This window comes from Delphinus delphis, chromosome 2 (genome assembly GCF_949987515.2).
Source record: "Delphinus delphis chromosome 2, mDelDel1.2, whole genome shotgun sequence".
In the NCBI taxonomy this organism is placed as follows: domain Eukaryota; kingdom Metazoa; phylum Chordata; class Mammalia; order Artiodactyla; family Delphinidae; genus Delphinus; species Delphinus delphis.
Genome location: NC_082684.1, coordinates 3,182,537 through 3,203,796, shown reverse-complemented (window position 1 = coordinate 3,203,796; position 21,260 = coordinate 3,182,537). Strand labels below are relative to the sequence as shown.

The following is a 21,260-nucleotide window of genomic DNA, read 5'->3' as shown; positions in this document are numbered from 1 at the left end:
TGTCGCCCTGACATGGGTGCTGGGGGAACAACAGCCATCTTGGGGTCTCTGTCTGAACTCAGCTGTGCCCTTTCAGTGGCCCAAGCAGGGGCGCTGCTGTACCCTGGCCGAGTCCCCACCTCTGTGGCTGGAGAACAAGTACCAGTCGGGCTGATGGGGCCAGAGCCGTGGACTGTCGAGGGTTCTGGAATGTTCCACAGAGGAAGTCTCCAGAGGAGATGCTGGACTTCCTGCCTCTATTCAACAAGTCATTGGAGAAATATAAGAAGGGAGCCTGGCTTAAGCTGGTCACACAGGTCTCAGCGCTGGTCTGGGGGTCTTTATGAGCCTTCCTGAGCAGAGAAAAAGGAAACATCATTCCATCTCCTCACTGTTAACTTGTAAACTTGTGCAGAGGTGGCCTTGCTCTTTGGTTGGCCTGGAGCCTCGCAGAGACAGGCCGTCCATTGCGCCCCATCTTGCCAGGCCCAGCCTGACTGGACACCGTCTTAGAGGACCATGGGGAATCCTTCATGATTTGGGGGGGCAGAGGGCCGAGGCCCCTGGAGAAGTAAGTGCCCTGGCTCTGGAGGCTGCACACGCCCCTGAAGGCATGGGGTCCAGGGAGGAGAGGGGTGCGCGGGGCAGCAGGATCTCTGTCCTGGGGCCCCAGGCCAGCTTATGGCAAACTGGCCACACTCTTCGCACTTGACCAAGACACAACTTCCTGGGTGTGGGAGGACCCCAGGGAGCAAGGAAATGCCAACCAAACCAACGCTGAGACAGCTCCCCGCTTAGTGAAGGAGATCAGGGCCCAGATGTCGCAAGTCTCCTTCAGCTCCACCACCTGCTCGTGCGGACGAGAGGGAACGAGTGTAGGAGCGAGTGTGTATGTGTGAGAGTGTGCCGTGTGCATGGGTGTGAGGGAGCGTGGGTGTGTGAATGCGTGTACAAGTGTGAGAGCACGTGATCGTGTCTGTGACCAAGTGTGTCTCCGAGAGCGTGTGAACATGTCTGTGAGAGTATGCATGTCTTGTGAGCATGTGTGTCTGAGTGTGAGGGACAGTGTGTAAGAACGCATGTTGGCTGAGTGTGTCTGAGCCTGTGTCTGTGAGTAGTTGTGTGAGACTGTGTGTTGAATGTGTGTCCGTGTGCGTGTGACCGAGAGTGGCTGCCCTGCTGAACCGGGTGACGCCATCGCTCCCGACTGCGAGGGGACCTGCACCTTTCGGGCCCCCACGAGGCTCGCGTGGCTTTTCGACCCGGAAAGGGGTGGAAGCCCGGGGTGAGGGCCGCGCGGAGCGGGGGGGGGGGGGGGCGGCGGGGGGGGGCGGGAGGGCGCGCGGCGGCTGGCAGGCGCTGGGGGCGCCCGAGGCCGCCCCCGCCCGCGCCGTGGCGCCGTTGCTAAGGCCGGCCGACTGGCGCCGGGCTGGAGGGCTTAGCAACGGGAGGCGGGTGCGCGCGGGCCGGGCGGGTGCGCGCGGGGCCGCGGCCCGTGGGGCCGGCCGCGCTCGCGGGCTCCCGCAGCTCCCACGCGTGCGCGCGCGCGGGGCCTGGCGGCGGGGGCGGGGCGGGCGCGCGCCGGGGCGCGCTCCAGCGGCCGGCGGGGATTTCCAGCGCGCGAGAGGAAGTGCCTGCGAGAGGGTGCGTGAGGGCGAGGGAGCGCGGCGCGGCGCGGCCGCCGCGTGCGCGAGCCGGGTTGCAGCCCAGCAGGGACTTTCCAGCCGGCGGCGGCGGCGGCCGCCGGCCCTTCCCCGCCCCCCGACATGGGGCTGCCCGGGGAGCAGGACGCTGCGGACCGCGGCGGAGGACGCGCCCAGCGCCCCTGAGCCGGCCGAGCGGCGCGGACGCGGGTAAGGGGCCCGGCGGGTGGCGGGCGGCGGACGGCTCCATCCCCGGCGGCTCCATCCCGCGCCCTCGGCGGCGGGCGGGCCCGGGGCCGGTCGGCGCGGGGCCGGGGCGGCGCAGGCCCGGCGCCCGGCGGCGAGTGCCCGGTACGGCGCCGCCTCGCCCCAGCCCCAGCCCGGGCCCGCCCGCCCCCCGGACGCCTCAACTTCGGGAAACTTTGTCCTCCGGCCCGGCCCGGCCGGGGCCCGCGGGCCGGGGCTCCCGCAGCTTTTCAGGAAACGGGGCGCCGAGGCCTCTTGGAAACGTGACCCCCCCCCATCGGGGTGGCGAGAAATCAGCATCTCCTGCGAGGTTGTGTGTTGCGGGGTGAGGAGCGGACCGATTAGGGTGTCTACATAGCCGAACGTGTTCACCCTGGGTTGGCTTAGGTTTTTTTTTTTTTTTTTTAAAGCCATTATTTAAAAGTTTATACTGAGTCATTCCTCTGCAGATGAACCTCTGATTCATAATCGGAGAGCTGCAGTGGCCTCGGTGGCAGGCGGGTACTGGGATCCAGTTTGGGGCGAAATGCACACATTCCGCCTTTGGTTAATTGCTCCTGCACACTTTGCCACGTTTTCACTGTCACCCCGTTGGGGACATCTATTTAATATTTAGGCCTTTAGAAAGAATTCCGTGTGGAAGAATATTCTTTACCTTTCACTTGAAAACATAGCAGCAAAATGGAAATGAATGATGTGTTGTGGACGTGCTTTGAAATTTAAGAAGCCTTCATATAATTGTCCATTTGAAGGAAGCAATTTTTTTTTAACATCTGTATTGGAGTATAATTGCTTTACATTGTTGTGTTTCTGCTTTATAACAAAGTGAATCAGCTATACGTGTACATGTCCCCTCCCTCTTGCGTCTCCCTCCCTCCCACCCTCCCTATCCCACCCCTCTAGGTGGTCACAAAGCACCGAGCTGATCTCCCTGTGCTATGCGGCTGCTTCCCACTAGCTATCTGTTTTACATTTGGTAGTGTGTATATGTCCATGCCACTCTCTCACTTCGTCCCAGCTTACCCTTCCCCCTCCCCGTGTCCTCAAGTCCATTCTCTACGTCTGTGTCTTTATTCCTGTCTGAAGGAAGCAATTTTATTTCATGTTTTTCGTATTAAGCCGTGAATCAGTTTTCAGAATGAGATGGGGAGTGTGTGTGTGTGTGTGTGTGTGTGTTATTTATTCATTTATTTTTGTGGAGTCATAAAGGCTGTATTGAGTAGCGTTGTCGCCGCTTCTTAATTTACATTCACAGCATACAACTGAGGAGGAGCCATAATTTTTTTTCCCCCTAGCATTTGCTGGTGAAGCTTTTGGAAATGTTGTGTTCTGTAATCTTGTATATGTCTATAAAATCCTTATCTAAAGAAACGACCAGGTGGACCATCAGTTGGTGCTAAAATCTTCTTTCACATCTTTGAAAATGGCCTGTTTAAAAGGCTGCATCATATGTAGGATGTCTGGCAAGAGAGTGTACGTTCGTTTTTCAAATGAAAGGAAATACTTGTGTTTTCACCGTGTGGTGACAATATGTATACTGAGAATTAGTCCAAGGTGAAAAATTCTTTGGCCAAAACAAAAATAAGCCTTATCAGTGTGAAAACTGTAAAATACATGAGATTGGAAAGCTGGTGAGTAGGTGCTCAGGACAGAAACCCTGACAGACCTGGGATTCCCACATCACTAGTTAAAATCAGACCTTATCAGGGATGAGGTTTAAGATGTAAGGTGTCTCACCCAGACGCCATCTGTTCCAGCTGTCACAATGCAGAAGCCGGGAAAGCAGAGAGCTGGCAGGGAGAATTCCAGCTTTTTTTTTTTTTTTTTTTTCAGACGTTCATGTGAATTTTTCTATGAGGGGAAGAAGACCAATTATTTTCCTTGGATGCTATCCATTAATTTTGGAATTAATAAGATGGCCTCACTCCTTGTAAAGCAGGGTGTAAAGACCTTCCACTGGAAACAGGCAATAGCAGTGGCCAGTTGTTTCTGTTAATACCATCAAAATATTCCTGCTCTTGTTCGTGCCTCGAAGAGAGTCCTTGGTTTAACTGAAACATCTGAGCTGCTTCTTGCTGTTCTCCCCTGTGTTTGGGATTTTGATTCCGTAAACAGCCCTGCTAGAATCCCTTTAATTGTTCACTGTGCAAAGCGAGAAGGGCCTTGGGGGTGGGGTGGGGGGTGGGCGGTGTCAGGATAGATGTGCTAGTAAGCTGAAGGATGAGAATGATTTATCACTCTCTTAAAGTCCTTTTTTATGATGTTAAAGCTGTACTTCAAGAAAAACTGTCACTGCGGTGTTGCAAGTCTAGGCTAGCGCAAGCAAGCAAAGGAAATTGCGTTAAATTTGCCCGTCTCTATTTTCTCATCTTTGCAGAGCAAGACTCTCCAAACGGCAAGTGATCTAACCTATCAACTGTTATGCAATAGCTGAGTTTCCTTGTGATGGTCAATTTAAGAACTTAGCAGAGGAGATCTCTTACGGCCAAGGCCTCTGCATCAGTTCCATGGAATCAGGACCCCCCCCCCCCACATGCTTCTTTACAAGTGTTTATAGAGGAAGAAAAATTATTATTATTATTATTTTTTGCTGGGGAAGGAGAGTCATAATATTGACTTCAGATACAGAGAGAAACTAGGAAGAGAGCTACAAAGTGAGAAAGAAGGAGGTGAGGCCAGTGGATTTGGAAGACGACCAGGGAGAGGCAGCCGAGGCCTAAATGTGGAGATGATGCTTCGACTAGTTCCGGGCAGAAGGAACGAAGCTAGTGTGAGAGAGGGCCGGATGCCTGCGGGCAGGAGGGCAGTAGAGAGAGGTGAATGGGGATGGGGTGTCTTGTGCCACAGCAGCAGACTTTGGGTCCAAAGGAGCTCATGGACGTAGAAGACAATGCAATTTTAAACAGAAAACATTGTATGTGCTTGTGTAATATCTATTATTCATAAAAAAATCTAAAAAATACGAAATGGCTTTCCCATTTTGGAGGGCCTTTACTAACTGGTCTGCACAGCACTATTCTACACATAGTGAGGGGTGGGGGACTGACCAGTCTAGGAAGGAGAAGGTGAGATTTTTTATCATTAAGCATGAAAACCTCTTGGGGGCCAGAATTGCTTGTCTCCCTATGCAGACACTTTGGGGTGAGGCTGGCAGGTGGTGAGATGTCATAAATGCAGGTGACTGTGTTGGTTTCTGTCAACTCCGGAAATCAGGTGGGAATCTCTTGCTGAATTCTGTATTCTTCGAGATAAGTAGATCGTTAACTGGGATTTGGGAGTCTTTTTCTCATTTAATTTGATGTTCAATGAATGTGCCTTGAGTTCTCATAATGTTCTAGTTATTGCGCTAAGTTGAGGGAGATACTGCACCTGCCTTTGAGGGCATGGTCTGCAGAAGTCCGGGGCCTCTTGGCCCCTGTGCGTGGTGAAGGAGATGCCAGTGGGTATTTGACTGAGGTAGCACCAGGACTGAAGCCTGTGCCAGGGAGGGTGAGGAAGAATGATTTCACCACCCTGCCCTCAGGGAGCTGGCTGCTCAGCTAGAGGGTGAAGACCCACTAGGAAGAAGCTAGAAAAGTCATACAGTGTAGGCTAACGTGAATCAGTGGGTTGTGCAGAGGACTGGAAGTATGGTGGCAGTTCAGGAAAGGGAAGGACAGCTCCTGGCTGGCGGGGGTAGCCAGGGAAGTCTTCTGGGGAGTGGGCGTTGAGACCCAGTGTCGGGAAGGCAGGTGCCATGGGCCCATCCGGGGCCTCTTGCAGGGCCCTGAGAAAGGCAAGAAGAGGATTTCTCCCCCTCCTGGCTTTGTTTTGGTAGTGTGGCATCTGACATGTGCAGTCCTGTTGCTTCTTGCCAGTAGATACAGTCCTGGTGATGCTACTGGTCAGTGGGTTTCCGGTCGTGATGTTTCCCGTGCTGTCCTCTGGCTCCTGCCAGGCCCTTTGTGACCAGGAGCTCAAGCTCGGGGCAGTCGGGAGGTCTGCCCCACGATGGGCCTGGTCTATGGTGGGGAATAGAGCAGTGGGCCCCAACCTGGGCAGCAGCACTTTGCTGTCCCTGATGTTTCTCGTTGTAGGTAGAAAGTATCAAAAGGTAGTGGCGGGCTTCCCTGGTGGCGCAGTGGGTGAGAGTCCGCCTGCCGATGCAGGGGACACGGGATCATGTCCCGGTCCGGGAAGATCCCACATGCCGCGGAGCGGCTGGGCCCGTGAGCCATGGCCGCTGAGCCTGCGCGTCCGGAGCCTGTGCTCCGCAATGGGAGAGGCCACAACAGTGAGGGGCCCGCGTACCGGAAAAAAAAAAAAGGTGGTGGCGAGGGGAGGGGTGTAGATGTAGATTTCCCCCCAAATCTGCTGCTGTGTCATCCATGCTGAAATGACCTAAATCTCTTTAATTCGCAAGAAATAAAAAAGTGCCTTGTAATTTCATTTCATGGTTTACTTTTTCCGAGCGTTTGCTCCATGCTGGTTTTTGACTCCATTTTTTTTTTTCCGGCCTCGACGCAAGGCTTGTGGGATCTTAGTTCCCTGACCAGGGATTGAACCCTGGGCCCTAGGCAGTGAAAGCGCAGAGCCCTAACCACTGGACCGCCAGGGAATTCCCGACTCCATGTTTTTTTTCCTCCATGTTTTTTTAATGGAGGTTATTTGGTAACTTTTATGAGGCCATTCTACCAAGAAAGATATCATGCCTGCTGTTCTGATATCCTGATTTCCTTTCCAATTAAAACACTGATTCTATGGCAAAACCTAAAAGCGTATTTGTTGGAAACTTCGTTTCTTTAAGTGGAGAGAAAAGCTAAACTGACTAACTGGGATAATGTCATCTTTAGGACAACAGTAGCATCAAAATACTAAAACATTAGTTTCCGGGAGTCATAATTATAGTGAAGGTTTTCAGAGACTAACTTTGTACCCTGGAAGGTTAATGTCCAATAGGAGGCCTGCATACGCTTGAGGTGATGAGGTGCTGGTCAGGCCCCCACTCCCCCCCAGGACCTGGCACATGGTGGACTGACCCTCCGTCAATGTTTGTGTTCAGAATCTGCAGGTTTGGGAAGGAAGAGGGGTGTGACAGATGCCCACACAGTGGCTCCATGTGGCTTGGCATACGTGTCTGCAGGTGGGTGTGCCCTGGAGCTGGCCTCCCTTGACTGCGCTTCCGCTCCCCCCACCTCTCATCCCCTGTTCTGATGGCGCTTAGCTCCCTGGTTTGTTGCGTTAGGGGGCTTGTAAGATGGGAGGCTTCATTTGACATTTTAACTTTCGTGGGTGCATAGCCTGATGTTTGAAATGTTATTGTAGGGTAAATTAAGTGTTTTGGTTTCAGAAGGCTTTTTTGTGTGAGAAAGGGCATGGCATGGTTTTAGTGCAGTATGTCTCAAACCCTCGATAGGAGTCTAAGCCCATTAAAGTTTTATCTTAAAATTGAATAGGACTTTTACATTGTACTCAGTAATATGTCCCCCCCAGGTTCTGAGTACATTCGATTCTCCAGAAGATGCGTTGTGTTCATCCTTGGCTTCCCTAGGATCTGTGAGGGGTCCCCTGGCATTCCTACCATGTGTCCTTGGGGCTGTCCACCCCCTCACTTGAGAAGTGTGGGCATGGTGGAAGGCACCAGCTTTAAAGATCTGAATCCCAGTTCTGCCCTCTGTACACACTAGCAGAACAACCCGGGGCAAGGCTGCTGGGCCTCTCTGAGTTGGTTTATCCATCTGTAAAATGGGATGGATAGCACCATGTACAGACTTGCTTCTTATGAATGAAATGGACAAGAAAGCCTTCTACTGATGTCAATTTTCATAGTAATAGAGGGTTGAGATGTAATGGAGTAAGAGCGTTAAGATCTTAGAATATAAACATAACGTGTCAGATCTCGGTGGGGGCTGTAGAGATTTTCTAGTTGAGTTCCCTCTTTTTATATGGGAGGCAGCTGAGGCTCAGAGTGTTTGCGTAAGTAACTCTCCCAAGTCAGATCGTTATCTGGCAAAGCAGGGACTATTCACCCAGAGTAGTGGTTTTTTGGTTTTTTTTTTTTTCCCCTTGCAGTCTTCATTTTTCCAAGATTGGCCCCAGGGAAGCTGCTTGGCCTCTAATTCCAACTTGGGATAATTGAATTACTTAATCAACACACATTTTTCTGAGAACTTACCCAGGAGATATGCTAGTTGCCAAAGCTAAAAAGTAAAGTAAGATGCATATGATCACTACCCTCAAGGAGCTTCCGTGAGATGAGTAAGCCAGAAGAACCATTTGGTTACAGCACAGTGTGGTGGGTGCCATGGTGGTGGGGCAGAGGCGCTGTGGGAGCGCAGAGGTGTTTTCCAAGGGAGGGTGAGCGTGCGCAGAAGGAAGGAGCGTGTCAGGGGACCTGTGAGCCTGCAGAGGCTCCCTGTGGCTGCCGTTCAGGGGACAGGGCTCCGGAGAAGGGAACTGCCTGCCTTGGGGTGCCACCTTGGTGCCAGCCTAACTTTTGAGGGAAGAATCGTCCCCATTTTACAGGTGAGGAAAAGGAAGAGCATCGGGCCTGTTGGGCTCTATTATAGAGTTCGTGTTTTCATCACTGTGCTCTGTGGTCAGTTTAAGCTGAATTACAATCCGGTTTTAGATTTTGTTCTTATTCTAGACTTTTTAGTTTTGCTTTCAGATTCTAGATGTTTTAGTTTTGCTGCTATATAGTGCTTTTAAAAAGACACTGTGTATTTTTCCAGCATATATATATATATATATATAGTGTGTGTGTGTGTGTGTCTGTGTGTGTGTGTGTGTGTGTGTGTGTGTGTGTGTGTGTGTGTGTGGTACGCAGGCCTCTCACTGCTGCGGCCCCTCCTGCCGCGGAGCACAGGCTCAGCGGCCACGGCTCACGTGCCCAGCCGCTCTGCGGCACGTCGACCCTCCCGGACTGGGGCACGAACCCGCGTCCCTGCATCGGCAGGCGGACTCCCAACCACTGCGCCACCAGGGAAGCCCCAGCATATATTTTTCATGCGGCCTTTCCTTTCCTCCAACATCTGTTTTGCCTGTATCGACTTACTTTTCCAGGTGGTACTCCATTTCGTCTCTCTGTTTTGAGTTATTTTCTTAGAGCAGCAACATTGCATTCCACATCCTTTAATAAGTTCAGTTAAGGCGTTCTTTACTCTGTGGTTCTCGCCGAGGAAAGGCCCCAAACTTGACTTACTAATGTGTTTTCTTTCTCCTTTCTCTCTCTTAATTTACATTTAAACCGGTAGTCTAGTAATAATGATAGAATTTAGTCATTATATTTTTACAGGGTTTTGCAAATATTAGCTCGTTAGTGGTGAACAAGTCCTGGAGGCCTGGTCACTCTGTAGAGAGCTGGTTACAGCCAGCATAGGCAGCTTTCCACCCATTCATCTGGAATTTAATTATAACTGCGGATTGCTTATGGGAATACGAGTTAAAGGCAATGAAGCCTTCTCCACAATTAGCAGGGAAATTATGTCATTGGCTATTTTGGAGAAGATTTTACATGGCTCTTCTGCTAGAACCACTGTAAAGTTTTGAACACGGAACCAGGAAGGGTCGTGATGGCTGGACTGAGGTGAGGGGGCTTGTTTCATAGCCGTCTGTACCTGCTCCAGGGAGGGCGTGAGTAAGGGGACACAGCTGGACACTGAGGCCTAGATGACGAGCTTCTTAAGGACAGGGTCACTTCATCGTATTTTCACAGTCTGGCTTAAGATGTACTTAGGCCATCTTAGACCAATTTATGTATGAAAAGAGTATGGGTCTGAAGTCAGACCCAATTTGAATTCTGGTCCTTCCTTTAGCTAACTATGATAGTAAGTTCTTTATCCTTTCCGAACCTCAGTTTTCTCATCTGTGAAAAGGTAGTTGTGAGGACCGAAAGTGAGAATGTGAGTGAATGTGAGAACCTAGCATAGCATGAGTGGTAATTCCTTTCCCTCTTTCCTTTCCTGAGCGATTCCCTAAAGGGAGAACATGCCTTGTTAGCAAAGTGAATGATGGGCTCTCTTGGGAGTATGGCCTGGCCCTGGATGACAAGTAGGGGTAGAAGAAGCACATTATTGGACTGTCAAGAAATTATTTGTAACAAAGAATAAAATATCTGGAAACTAAAAATCACTGTGTATTTGCAAAAAAAGGAATAAATGTCTATAGATAGGCCCTCACTTTTTTAGAAAAACAAATTTTACATATGATTTTTGATAAATTAAAAATTACATTTTAGGGCTTCCCTGGTGGCGCAGTGGTTGAGAGTCCACCTGCCAATGCAGGGGACGCGGGTTCGTGCCCCGGTCTGGGAAGATCCCACATGCCGCGGAACGGCTGGGCCCATGAGCCATGGCCGCTGAGCCTGCGCGTCCGGAGCCTGGGCTCCGCAACGGGAGAGGCTACAACAGTGTGTGAGGCCCGCGTACTGCAAAAAAAAAAAAAAAAAAAAATTACATTTTAGTACTTTTTTCCCATTATTTAGCAGAATAATATTCTTAAATTCATTCCAATCTCTGTTCAAATATCACCTCTTCTAGGAGGTTTTCCCTGAACACCCTAGTTAAAATAGCCCATGCTATCACTCTCTAGTCTCTTAACCTTGCTTTCTTAATTCATAGCAGAAAATTTTTTTTCGACACCGTAACCCAGTTACCAGGAGAGTGCCTGGAGTATGTTAGATACTCAAGTATTTGTATGAATGAATCAATCAATAAACTACAGTCCAACGAGATTTTCTTTTATTGAGGCAAAATTCACATAATGTTCAGTTAACTGTTTTAAAGTGTATAGTTCAGTGGTATGTAGTGTATTCGTAATTTTGTGCAACCACCAGCTCGCTCTAGTTTCAAAACTTTTTCATCACTCTGTACCCATTAAGTAAGCATTCCCCATCCCCCCTTTCTTCTAATCTGATAATCTCTAATCTGCATTCTGTTGCTATAGATTTGCTTGTTCTGAGTATATCATATAAAAGGGATCATACAGCCCGTGACCTTTTGTGTCTAGCTTCTTTCACTTAGCATAACATTTTTGAGGTACATCCAAGGTGTAGCATGTATCAGTAGTTTGTTCCTTTTTTTGGCCAAATAATATTCCATTGTTTGTATATATCACTATTTATCCATTCATCCACTGTTGGACATTTGGATCGTTTTTACCTTTTGGCTATTATGAATAATGTTTACAAGTTTATATGTAGACACAGTGTTTTCATTTCTCTTGGGTGATATACCTAGGAGTGAATTGCTGGGTCATGTGGTCATTCTGTGTCTAACTTGTTCCCACCTGCAATGTACGAGGGTTCCAATTTCTGCACATCTTTGCCAACATTTATTTTGTTTTGTTTTGTCTTGATTAAAGCTATTTTAGTGGATATAAAATGGTATCTCATTGTCATTTGGTATTTCCTTAGCGACCGACCAATGTTATTGAACATCTTTTCATTGTACATCTTTTTTGGAACAATGTCCCTTCAAGTCCTTTGCCCATGTTTTAGTTGGGTTGTTTGTCTTTTTTTTGACATGTTTGTTGAGTTGTAAGAGTTCTCTATATATTTTGGGTATTAAACCCTTAATAGATATATGACTGACAAATATTTTTTCCCATTCTGTAGGTTGTTTTTTCACATTCTTGATAGTGTCCTTTGATGCACAAAAGTTTTTAATTTTGTTGTTTTTGTTCCTTGTGCTTTTGGTATCAAACCTGAGAATCCATTGCCAAATCCAAGGTCATGAAGATTTACCCCTATATTTTATAGTTTCAGCTCTTACATTTAGATCTTTGGTCCATTTTGAGTTAATTTTTGTATTTGGAATGAAGTAGGAGTCCCACTTCATTCTTTTGCATTTGATTATTCATTTGTCCCAGCACCGTTTGTTGAAGAGACTATTCTTTCCCCGTTGGATGGTATTGGCACCTTTGTTGGAAATAAATTAGCTGTGGGTGTTTGAATTTATTTCTGGACTCTCAGTTCTATTCCATTGGTCTATATGCCTGTCCTTCTGCCAGTAGCACACTGTTTTGATTATCGTAGCTTTGTAGAAAGTTTTGACGTAGTAAGTTTGAGAAGTGTGAGTCTTCCAACTTTATTTTTCTTTTTCAGTATTGCTTTGGCTACTTGGCACCTCTTGTAGCTCCATATTAATTTGAGGATCAGTTTTTCTCTTTCTGTAAAAAGGTCATTGGAATTTTGACAGGGATTGCATTGAATCTGCTTTGGGGAATTGCCATGTAGTATTAAGTCTTCCAATTCATGACTATGGGATGGCTTTCTATTTATTTACACCTTTAATTTCTTTATTTTAAATAAATAACTAAATTTTTGGCTGCGTTGGGTCTTCATTGCTGCGTGTGGGCTTTCTCTAGTTGCAGCGAGTGGGGGCTGCTCTTTGTTGTGGTGCGCAGGCTTCTCATTGCGGTGGCTTCTCTTGTTGTGGAGCATGGGCTCTAGGCATGTGGGCTTCAGTAGTTGTGGTTCACCGGCTCAGTAGTTGTGGCTCGCGGGCTCTAGAGCGCAGGCTCAGTAGTTGTGGCACATGGGTTTAGTTGCTCTGCGGCATGTGGGATCTTCCCAGACCAGGGCTCGAACCCGTGTCCCCTGAATTGGCAGGTGGATTCTTAACCGCTGTGCCTCCAGGGAAGTCCAACACCTTTAATTTCTTTCAGCAAGATTTTTTAGGTTCAGTATATAAATTTTTTACCTCCTTGGTTAAATTTATACCTGGGTATTTTATTCTTTTGGATGCTATTATAAATGGAATTGTTTCCTTAATTTTCTTTTTGAATTTTTTATTGTTGGTGTATAAAAACACAACTGATTTTTGTGTGTTGATCATATACCCTGCAATCTTGCTGAATTATTACCTCTATTAGTTTTCCATGGGATTTTCTATATATAGAACCATGTCATTGGCAAATAGTGATAGTATGTTTCTTTCTTTGCAATGTTGGTGCCTTTTATTTCTTTTTCTTGCTTAATTGCTCTGGCTAGGACTTCTACTGCAGTGTTGAATAGCAGTGGTGAAAGCAGACATCTTTGTCTTGTTCCTAATCTTAGGGGAAAGCTTTTCAGTGTGATTATGAAGTTATGTGTGGCTTTAAAAAAATAAATGACCTTTGTCATGTTAAGGAAGTTCCCTTAAATTCCTAGTTTACTGATTGTTTTGTGATGAAAGGTTGTTGAATTTTGTCAAATGCTTTCTGTGTGTCTATTGATATGATCATGTGTTTTTTTTCCTCCTTCCTCTATTAATGTGGTGTGTTTCATTAATTGATTTTTGTATGTTGAACCTCCCTTGCTTTCCTGGGATATATCTCACTTCATCATGGCGCAGAGTCCTTTTAATGTGTTGTTGGATTTGGTTTGCTATTTTGTTGAGAATTTTTGTATCTATGTGCATATGGGATATTGGTCTTTAGTTTTCCTTTCTTGTATCTTTGTCTGGCTTTGGTATCAAGGTACCAGCTGCATTTTGACTATACATTGTGTTTCTTCAGAATTTTGAAACCTGTCCTCAGTAGTGTATAGAGAATTCTAGGAGGGTTTTGAAGCAGACAGGACAACTCTTCAGTGATGATCATACCACATACCTCCTTGCTTTCTTAAATGAGGCTGCCCCAATGGCTAATACCTAGGAAAATCCTGGCTGACATCACCACCATAACTCTGTGTCCACCAGTGGTGAATGGAGGAAGGGGTTCTATTCCTGATGCCAGTGCTGGAGCTTCTGTCATTTCCTGAAAAAGCCACAGATTGTTCCAGATAATGAGTGCTGAGTAACAAACCATCCTAAGCGTCTGTGACCTAAAACAGTAATTTGTTATTAGGTAGTATGGTTCTGTGGGTTGTTCAGGCAGGGCTCAGCTGGATGATTCTTCTGCTGTATGTGGCATTAACTGAGGGCTCTCACTGGTATTTATCTGGCCTCTGGTCTGGTCCGGAGGGTCCAGAATGGCTATACTCACATGCTTGGATGGTTGGAAGGCCAGGCTTAGTGGTTCCTCACTTTCCACATAGTGTCAGGGCCTCATCGTGTGGCCTCTCTGCTTGGGTGGTTGGACTTCTTACATGTCAGCTGTAGACTCCTAGAGTGATTGCTCTAGGAGAGTAAGTGGGGATGACAAATCGGTGTAGCATTACTCTTTCTTTTTCTTTAATATTTATTTATTTGGTGTGCTGGGTCTTAGTTGCGTCAGGCAGGCTCCTTAGTTGTGGCATGCATGTGGGATCTAGTTCCCGACCAGGGATCGAACCCGGGCCCCCTGCATTGGGAGCGCGGAGTCTTATCCACTGCACCACCAAGGGAAGTCCCAGTGTAGTGTTACTCTTGCTGTGTTCTGTTAGTCGAAGAACCCACAGAGTGCTCCCAGATTAAGCAGAGGGGACATAGAGCCTACCTCTTGATAAGAGGAGTGTCAAGGAATCTGTGACTGTCTTTAATTCACTACATGTATGGTGGTTACATTCCACAGTGCTGTCAGCAATATGCATATTGTATATATTTTTTAAGAGAGGCTGTTGTGGGCTAAAATGGAAACACCAACTGTTGTGTGTTACCCATTTTCTGTGAGAAAGTGCATTCTGTATTCTGAACCAAGAATTCATGAATAAACTTTTGAAATACACCCATTCATGAAATGGTAATTGTTTGTATGAAATGTGTGCTTTATTTAATCAGGCATCCTTGATCATCTATTTGCCAGGAGTTTTTCAAGTATAACTGTGAGTCCATAAATTTTCCCTTCCTATTAGTTCATTTAAAAAATTATTTGAAAACTTCACTTTCATTTTGAAGAGTGCTGTAATTCTCTCTGTTCTTAAAGTTTCATTGAGAATATATTAGTAAGCTTATATATCCTAAATATCCTTTTTTCACCCTAGATCATTCTAGTAAATCCCCTAGAGATGTAATAGAATAAAGTTGGAGCTGTTTGTGTATAAAAGGGTGGGATAATTTGACAGCATGTGCAAGACGTGTGTATGCACTGGTTCAATAGGAAATCTCATTTTCTGTATATCAACCTTCTCCGCCTATCTCAGCGGATTGTTGCAACACTATTTGAGTGGGAGCACATATGATGAGGTCAGAGGGGACTGAGGGTGTGGAATTAAATAATGAGCAAGGAATCTGCATCTTTGTTCCAGTGGAGCCACCAGGTATCGGGATTAATACGGTGGAGGGGGCAGAGCTATGTCCCACGTGCGCCCTTTGCTTGCGCCCTGCGCAGAGAGCCCCACTCACACAGTGCTGCCCTGAGGCCTCCGGGCCCAGAGGTGCACAGCAGGAGCTGCCCAGCTCTGTGTTTCCCAAATGTGACTTGCTTTTGTTCCCAGATACCCATCACCCCTGGGCATGTAACCTTCTGTCCAAAGTAGACGTGAATGAAGAGAGTCAGCCACTTTACGTGGTTGATGTGCCGGAGTGACTGACTGATGCATGGAATTTCAGGGAGTCCGGGGAGCTCCTGGACCCCCTGCCTTCGTGCCTGTTGTAAGAACCTCTGGTCTAGATGGTCTCAGGTCTCTTATAGTAAAGTTTTATGTGAAACTTTATGTGTACACACACACACACACACACACACACACACACAATTTTTTTTTTTGGTATGGGGTGCCCATTTCTTACTCTGTCCTTTCTGTGAATTCCCAAAATTTGCTGGCCTTTGCCATTTCATCAGGGAGAAAGTAACTGCTCTCTGCAGGTTTTGGGCGATGCTTCTTTTGATACTACTTACCTTTTTCATTCACTATCACCTTCAGGATGTTCTCTGCCAGAATGTGGTGACTGTGGCCCAGGGGTGACTAGCACAGGGGCTAAAGAAGGGTAGTGAGACTTGAGGACTGGGAAGGCTGGTAACGAAGGCAGGGAGGATGGGGGTCAGGAGGGCAGTGGCATTCACAATGACAGATAAGAGCTCTTAAAGCTTTGACATTCTATTCTTCTAAGTATAACACTGCAGACATAAAAGTTTCTAAATTACATGGAGACCACTGTTGGCGGGCCAGGGGCTGGATTGGAGGCGGTGGGGGGATAGTGGCCTCCCGCCAGTAGAAGCCCTGCCGTGGCAGGACAAGATTCAAGTAGGCGTAGGGACCAGCGAGCTAGACCCGCCATTCTTTGTGGCCTCTGGCAACTTATTTAACCTTTGAAACCCCTGTTTCCTTTCATGGTAGATGGGAATAGTAGTGTCGTGGTTGTTGTGAAAATAAAATAGTAAGCCTTAAAAAATGAATTCACCAGAAAAATGAAATATGGTATTTAAGGCTAAAGGAACAGACATTTTTCAGCCCAGGGAAGAGAAAATAGAGGATATGTCCAGCAAACATTCACCATGTCAGCACATGTTTATCTACTGGGTGCCTGGCTGAGTTTAGTGCTCAGTTGTGTGTGTGTGTGTGTGTGTGTGTGTGTGTGGGCGTGTAAAGTGTATAAGGAAAAACAACATTTAAATGAACACTGACCAAATTTTGTTTAGTTCAGCAAACTTTTTAAAAAAAATATATTGAAGTATAGTTGATTTACGTCATGTTAGTTTCAGGTGTATAGCACAGTGATTCAGTTATTTACATGTACATATGTCTATTTTTCCCTTATAGGTTATTACAAAATACTGAGTATAGTTCCCTGTGCTATACAGTAGGTTCTTGTTGGTTTTTTTATTCATTTTTAAAATTAATTAGTTAATTAATTTTGGGCTGCATTGGGTCTTCGTTGCTGCGCCTGGGCTTTCTCTAGTTGTGGCGAGCAGGGCTACTCTTGTTGCGGAGCACGGGCTCTAGGTGCTCGGGCTTCAGTAGTTGCGGCACATGGGCTCAGTAGTTGTGGCTTATGGGCTCTAGAGTGCAGGCTCAGTAGTTGTGGCACACAGGCTTAGTTGCTCCATGGCATGTGGGATCGTCCTGGACCAGAGATGGACCCCGTGTTTCCTGCATTGGCAGGCAGATTCTTAACCATTGTGCCACCAGGGAAGTCCTATCTACTTTATATATAGTAGTGTGTATGTGCTACTCCCAGCCTCCTAATTTATCCCTCCCTCCTCCTTTCCCCTTTGGTAACCATAAGTTTGTTTTCCATGTCTGTGGGTCTGTTTCTGTTTTGTAAATAAGTTCATTTGTATCTTTTTTTCTTTTAGATTCCACAGATAAACGATATCATATGATATTTATCTTTCTCTGTCTTGCTTACTTCACTTAGTATGATAATCTCTAGGTCCATCCATGTTGCTGCAAATGGCATTATTTCATTCTTTTTTATGGCTGAGTAGTATTCCATTTCTTTATCCATTCGTCTGTTGATGGACATTTAGGTTGCTTCCATGTCTTGGCTATTGTAAATAGTGCTGCTATGAATATTGCGGTGCATGTATCTTTTCATTTATTTATTTATTTATTTTGGCTGTGTTGGGTCTTAGTTGTGGCACACAGGATCTCTAGTTGCAGTGGGCAGGCTCTTCATTGCAGCACACAGGCTTCTCTCTAGTTGTGGCACACAGGCTCAGTAGTTGCGGCGCACAGGCTTAGTTGCCCCACAGCATGTGGGATCTTACCTCCCCAAGCAGGGATCGAACCCACCTACTCTGCATTGGAAGACAGATTCTTAACCAGTGGACCACCAGGGGAGTCCCACATGTATCTTTCGAATTATAGTTTTCTCTGGATATATGCCCAGGAATGGGATTGCAGGATCATATGGCAACTCTATTTTTAATTTTTTAAGGACCCTCCATACTGTTCTCCATAGTGGCTGCACCAATTTACATTCCCACCAACAGTGCAGAAGGGTTCCTTTTACTCCACACCCTCTCCAGCATTTATTATTTGTAGACTTTTTGATGATGGCCATTTTGACTGGTGTGAGGCAGTACCTCATTGTGGTTTTGATTTTCATTTCTCAGTTAGCAATGCTGAGCATTTTTTCTCGTGCTTGTTGGCCATCTGTATGTCTTCTTTGGAGATATGTCTAGGTCATCTGCCCATTTTTTGATTGAGTTGTTTGTTTTTTTGATATTGAGCTGTATGAGCTGTTTGTATATTTTGGAAATTAATCTCTTGTCGGTCACATTGTTTGCAAATATTTTCTCCCATTCTGTAGGTTGTCTTTTCGTTTTGTTTATGGTTTCCTTTGCTGTGAAAAAGCTTTTAAGTTTAATTAGGTACCACTTTTTGTTTGTTTTTATTTCCATTACTCTAGTAGACAGATCTAAAAAGATATTGCTGTGATTTATGTCAAAGAGTGTTCTACGTATGTTTTCCTGTAGGAGTTTTATAGTACCTTGTCTTACATTTAGGTTTTTAATCCATTTTGAGTTTATTTTTGTGTGTGGTGTTAGGAAGTGTTCTAATTTCATTCTTTTACATGTAGCTGTCTAGTTTTCCCAGCACCCCTTATCAAAGAGACTCTCTTTTTTTCCATTGTATATCCTTGCCTCCTTTGTTGTAGATTAATTGACCATAGGTGCGTGGGTTTCTTTCTGGTCTTTCTATCCTGTTCAGTTGGTCTATAGATCTCTTTTTGTGCCAGTATCATACTGTTCTGATTACTGTAGCTTTGTAGTATAGTCTGAAGTCAGGGAGCCTGGTTCCTCCAGTTCTATTTTTCTTTCTCAAGATTGCTTTGGCTATTTGGGGTCTTTTGTGTTCCCATACAAATTAAGAGAAAATTTTTTGTTCTAGTTCTGTGAAAAATGCCATTGGTAATTTGATAGGGATTGCATTGAATCCATAGATTGCCTTGGGTAGCACAGTCATTTTAACAATATTGTTTCTTCCAATCCAAGGACACAATATATCTTTCCATCTGCTGTGTCATCTTCAGTGTGTTTCATCAGAATCTTACAGTTTTCAGAGTAAAGGTCTTTCGCCTCCTTAGGTAGGTTTATTTCTAGGTATTTTATTCTTTTTGATGCAATGATAAATGGGGTTGTTTCCTTACTTTCTCTGTCTGATCTTTTGTTGTTAATGTATAGAAATGCAGCAGATTTCTGTATGTTCATTTTGTATCCTGCAGCTTCACTAAATTCATTCATGAGCTCCAGTAGTTTTTCGGTGGTGTCTTTAGGATTTCCTATGTATAGTATCATGTCATCTGCAAACAGTGACAGTTTTACTTCTTCTTTTCCAATTTGGATTCCTTTTATTTCTTTTTCATCTCTGATTGCTGTGGCCAAAACTATGTTAAATAAAAGTGGTGAGAGTGGGCATCCTTGTCTTGTTCCTGATCTTAGAGGAAATGCTTTCAGCTTTTCACCGTTGTGTATAGTGGTTAGCTGTGGGTTTGTCATAATGGCCTTTATTGTGTTGAGGTAGGTTCCCTCTCTGCCTGCTTTCTGGAGTCAGCAAATTTTATAAAGCACTTCATGGATGCCAGTCATGCTATTACATGCTAGGGGTGTGTGTGTGTGTAAGTGTGTATATGTGTATGTGTGTGTGTATAAATACTGAGACACTCTCTGTGTTCTCAAGAAATTCAGACTGCTCATTTCAACCTGGGACGTTACGCTTCATGAAAGAGACACGTATTAGCTCAGCTTGTCCTAACAGAATATCATAGATTGTGTGGCTTAAGCAACAGGAACTTATTTCTCACAGTTCTGGAGGCTGAAGGTCCAAGATTAAGGTGCCAAGCAGTTCAGTTTCCAGGTGAGCGTTTTGTTCCTGGCTTGTAGGTTGTCACCTTTTCACTGTGTCCTCACGTGTTAGAGGGCGGAGCAGGGAGTTAGAGCAGGGAGAAGCAGGCTGCAGGACCACTGATGTCCCTTTCAGTCTGAGGGTTCGTGAACGAAGTTTAAAGTCCACTGTTTGACTGGTGTGTGTGCTCCGTTCACGAGTTCATACCCATAGTATAGCAGCAGCCTAAGCGTGACAGCTTCGTTTCTCATCCTTTTCTGCCAACTGTTCCTGCTGGCAGGCGGGCAGCAGTACTTCTTGATTCTGAATTGATGTGTGGTTGCCCCATAGGACTCGGCCTTTCGTGTGGTATGTCTCGGATTTCATTGGTTTCAAAGGAGGTAAGAATGCTTGTGACCCACAGAGCCTGGCATGGTTGAGGTATTCCATCCCTGAGGAACTTAATAACATTTCCTGGTCGTTACTGGAAGCCTCTCAGACTCCTCTGATGGACTGTGGGCACTCTGAAGTGGAACTCCTGACTGAGCTGCCGGCTGCCTTCTCAGAGGCTTCTGTTGTCAGTGCTTTCTTTTCTTTTCTCTTAATGGTTTCATGTCAGCGACTCTGCATCCCAGCTGTACATTAGAATTATTAGAAAGAACCACAAAAGCTGGGGGCCTTACTTCAGACTATTTCAGTCAGTTAAGCCTCCAGAAATCAGATTTCCTGGATATCACGCTGATGTGCCCTCAGCAGGGCCGAGAGCCTGTGGTTTAGTAGAAGGAGCTCACTTCTCTCTCCCCAAAGGATGATTCCTGTCCTTAGAGATGCAGGATCACAGGCCCTCCCTCACACCTGCTGAGTCCCAGGGTGCTTCTCAGCAGGGTGTTCGGGTGATGGACAGGCTTTGGTGCAGAGAGTGAACTTGAGCAAGTCACTTGACCTTCCGGAGCGTCGGGCCCCTGCACGTACAGTGAGGACGATAATGTGGGCGCCTAGTCTCTCAGCCACAATTCTGAAGCCACAGAGCCTCTGACAATGGAATGGTTTTGTCATAGGTTTGGTGCCAAAACCTGGCCTGAACTGTTTTGATGCTTTTCATAATCTTTATTCCACTTGGTATGAATATTCCTGTATTTCACTGCAGACGGTTCGTTAATGTGTTTTCTTATGGCTGCTGTCCCAGACTTCACTGGGAGTGTTATGTAATATATAATATATGCAATATTTCCTTTCTAAAATCCAAACAGTTCTGAACTCTGAAACACATCTAGCTTTGGTTGGGGTAAGAGATCGTGGAGCTGCAGGGACTCAGCTTACAGGTGGTTATAGGGAGTCAGTATGCATCATATGCAGGGACTCAGCTTACAGGTGGTTGTAGGGAGTCAGTATGCATCATATGCAGGGACTCAGCTTACAGGTGGTTGTAGGGAGTCAGTATGCATCATATTAACATGTGAGTATGTATGTAAAACTCCTGGCGGAGTCAGCAGGCACCCAACAGATACAGCTACTAATGCTCTTGTAATTCTGCCATTTATGGATTTACACTTTCCCCCATTTGGTTCCTTTGTTTTCCCAGCACGTTTACATTTGGTATTCCAGGCTTTATTCTTCAGATAATTCAATATCTTCTACAAATCAGAAGTAAATTGAATCTGCAGCTGGGCATCTATCACTTACTCTGTGCATGTATCTGGGCTAGATATCACAGCGGAGTAAAAATCTGCCTATAACATGGTCCCTGCTGGCAGAAAGCTTAGGAATTAGTCCTGGAAATAGAAAACATGGAAGTTTTTTTTTAA

General features: G+C 46.0%; 1 protein-coding gene across 4 annotated transcripts in view; it reads left to right on the top strand.

The window, feature by feature from the left end:
- The first annotated feature begins 1,594 nt into the window (after nt 1-1,594).
- TRAF3 (TNF receptor associated factor 3) overlaps nt 1,595-21,260 on the top strand; it is a 116,374-nt gene continuing 96,708 nt past the window's right edge. For all 4 annotated transcript variants that reach the window (XM_060003886.1, XM_060003889.1, XM_060003888.1 and 1 more), the window contains exon 1: nt 1,595-1,832. The gene's annotated coding sequence lies outside the window, so the exon portion shown is untranslated. The remainder of the gene's footprint in view (nt 1,833-21,260) is intronic.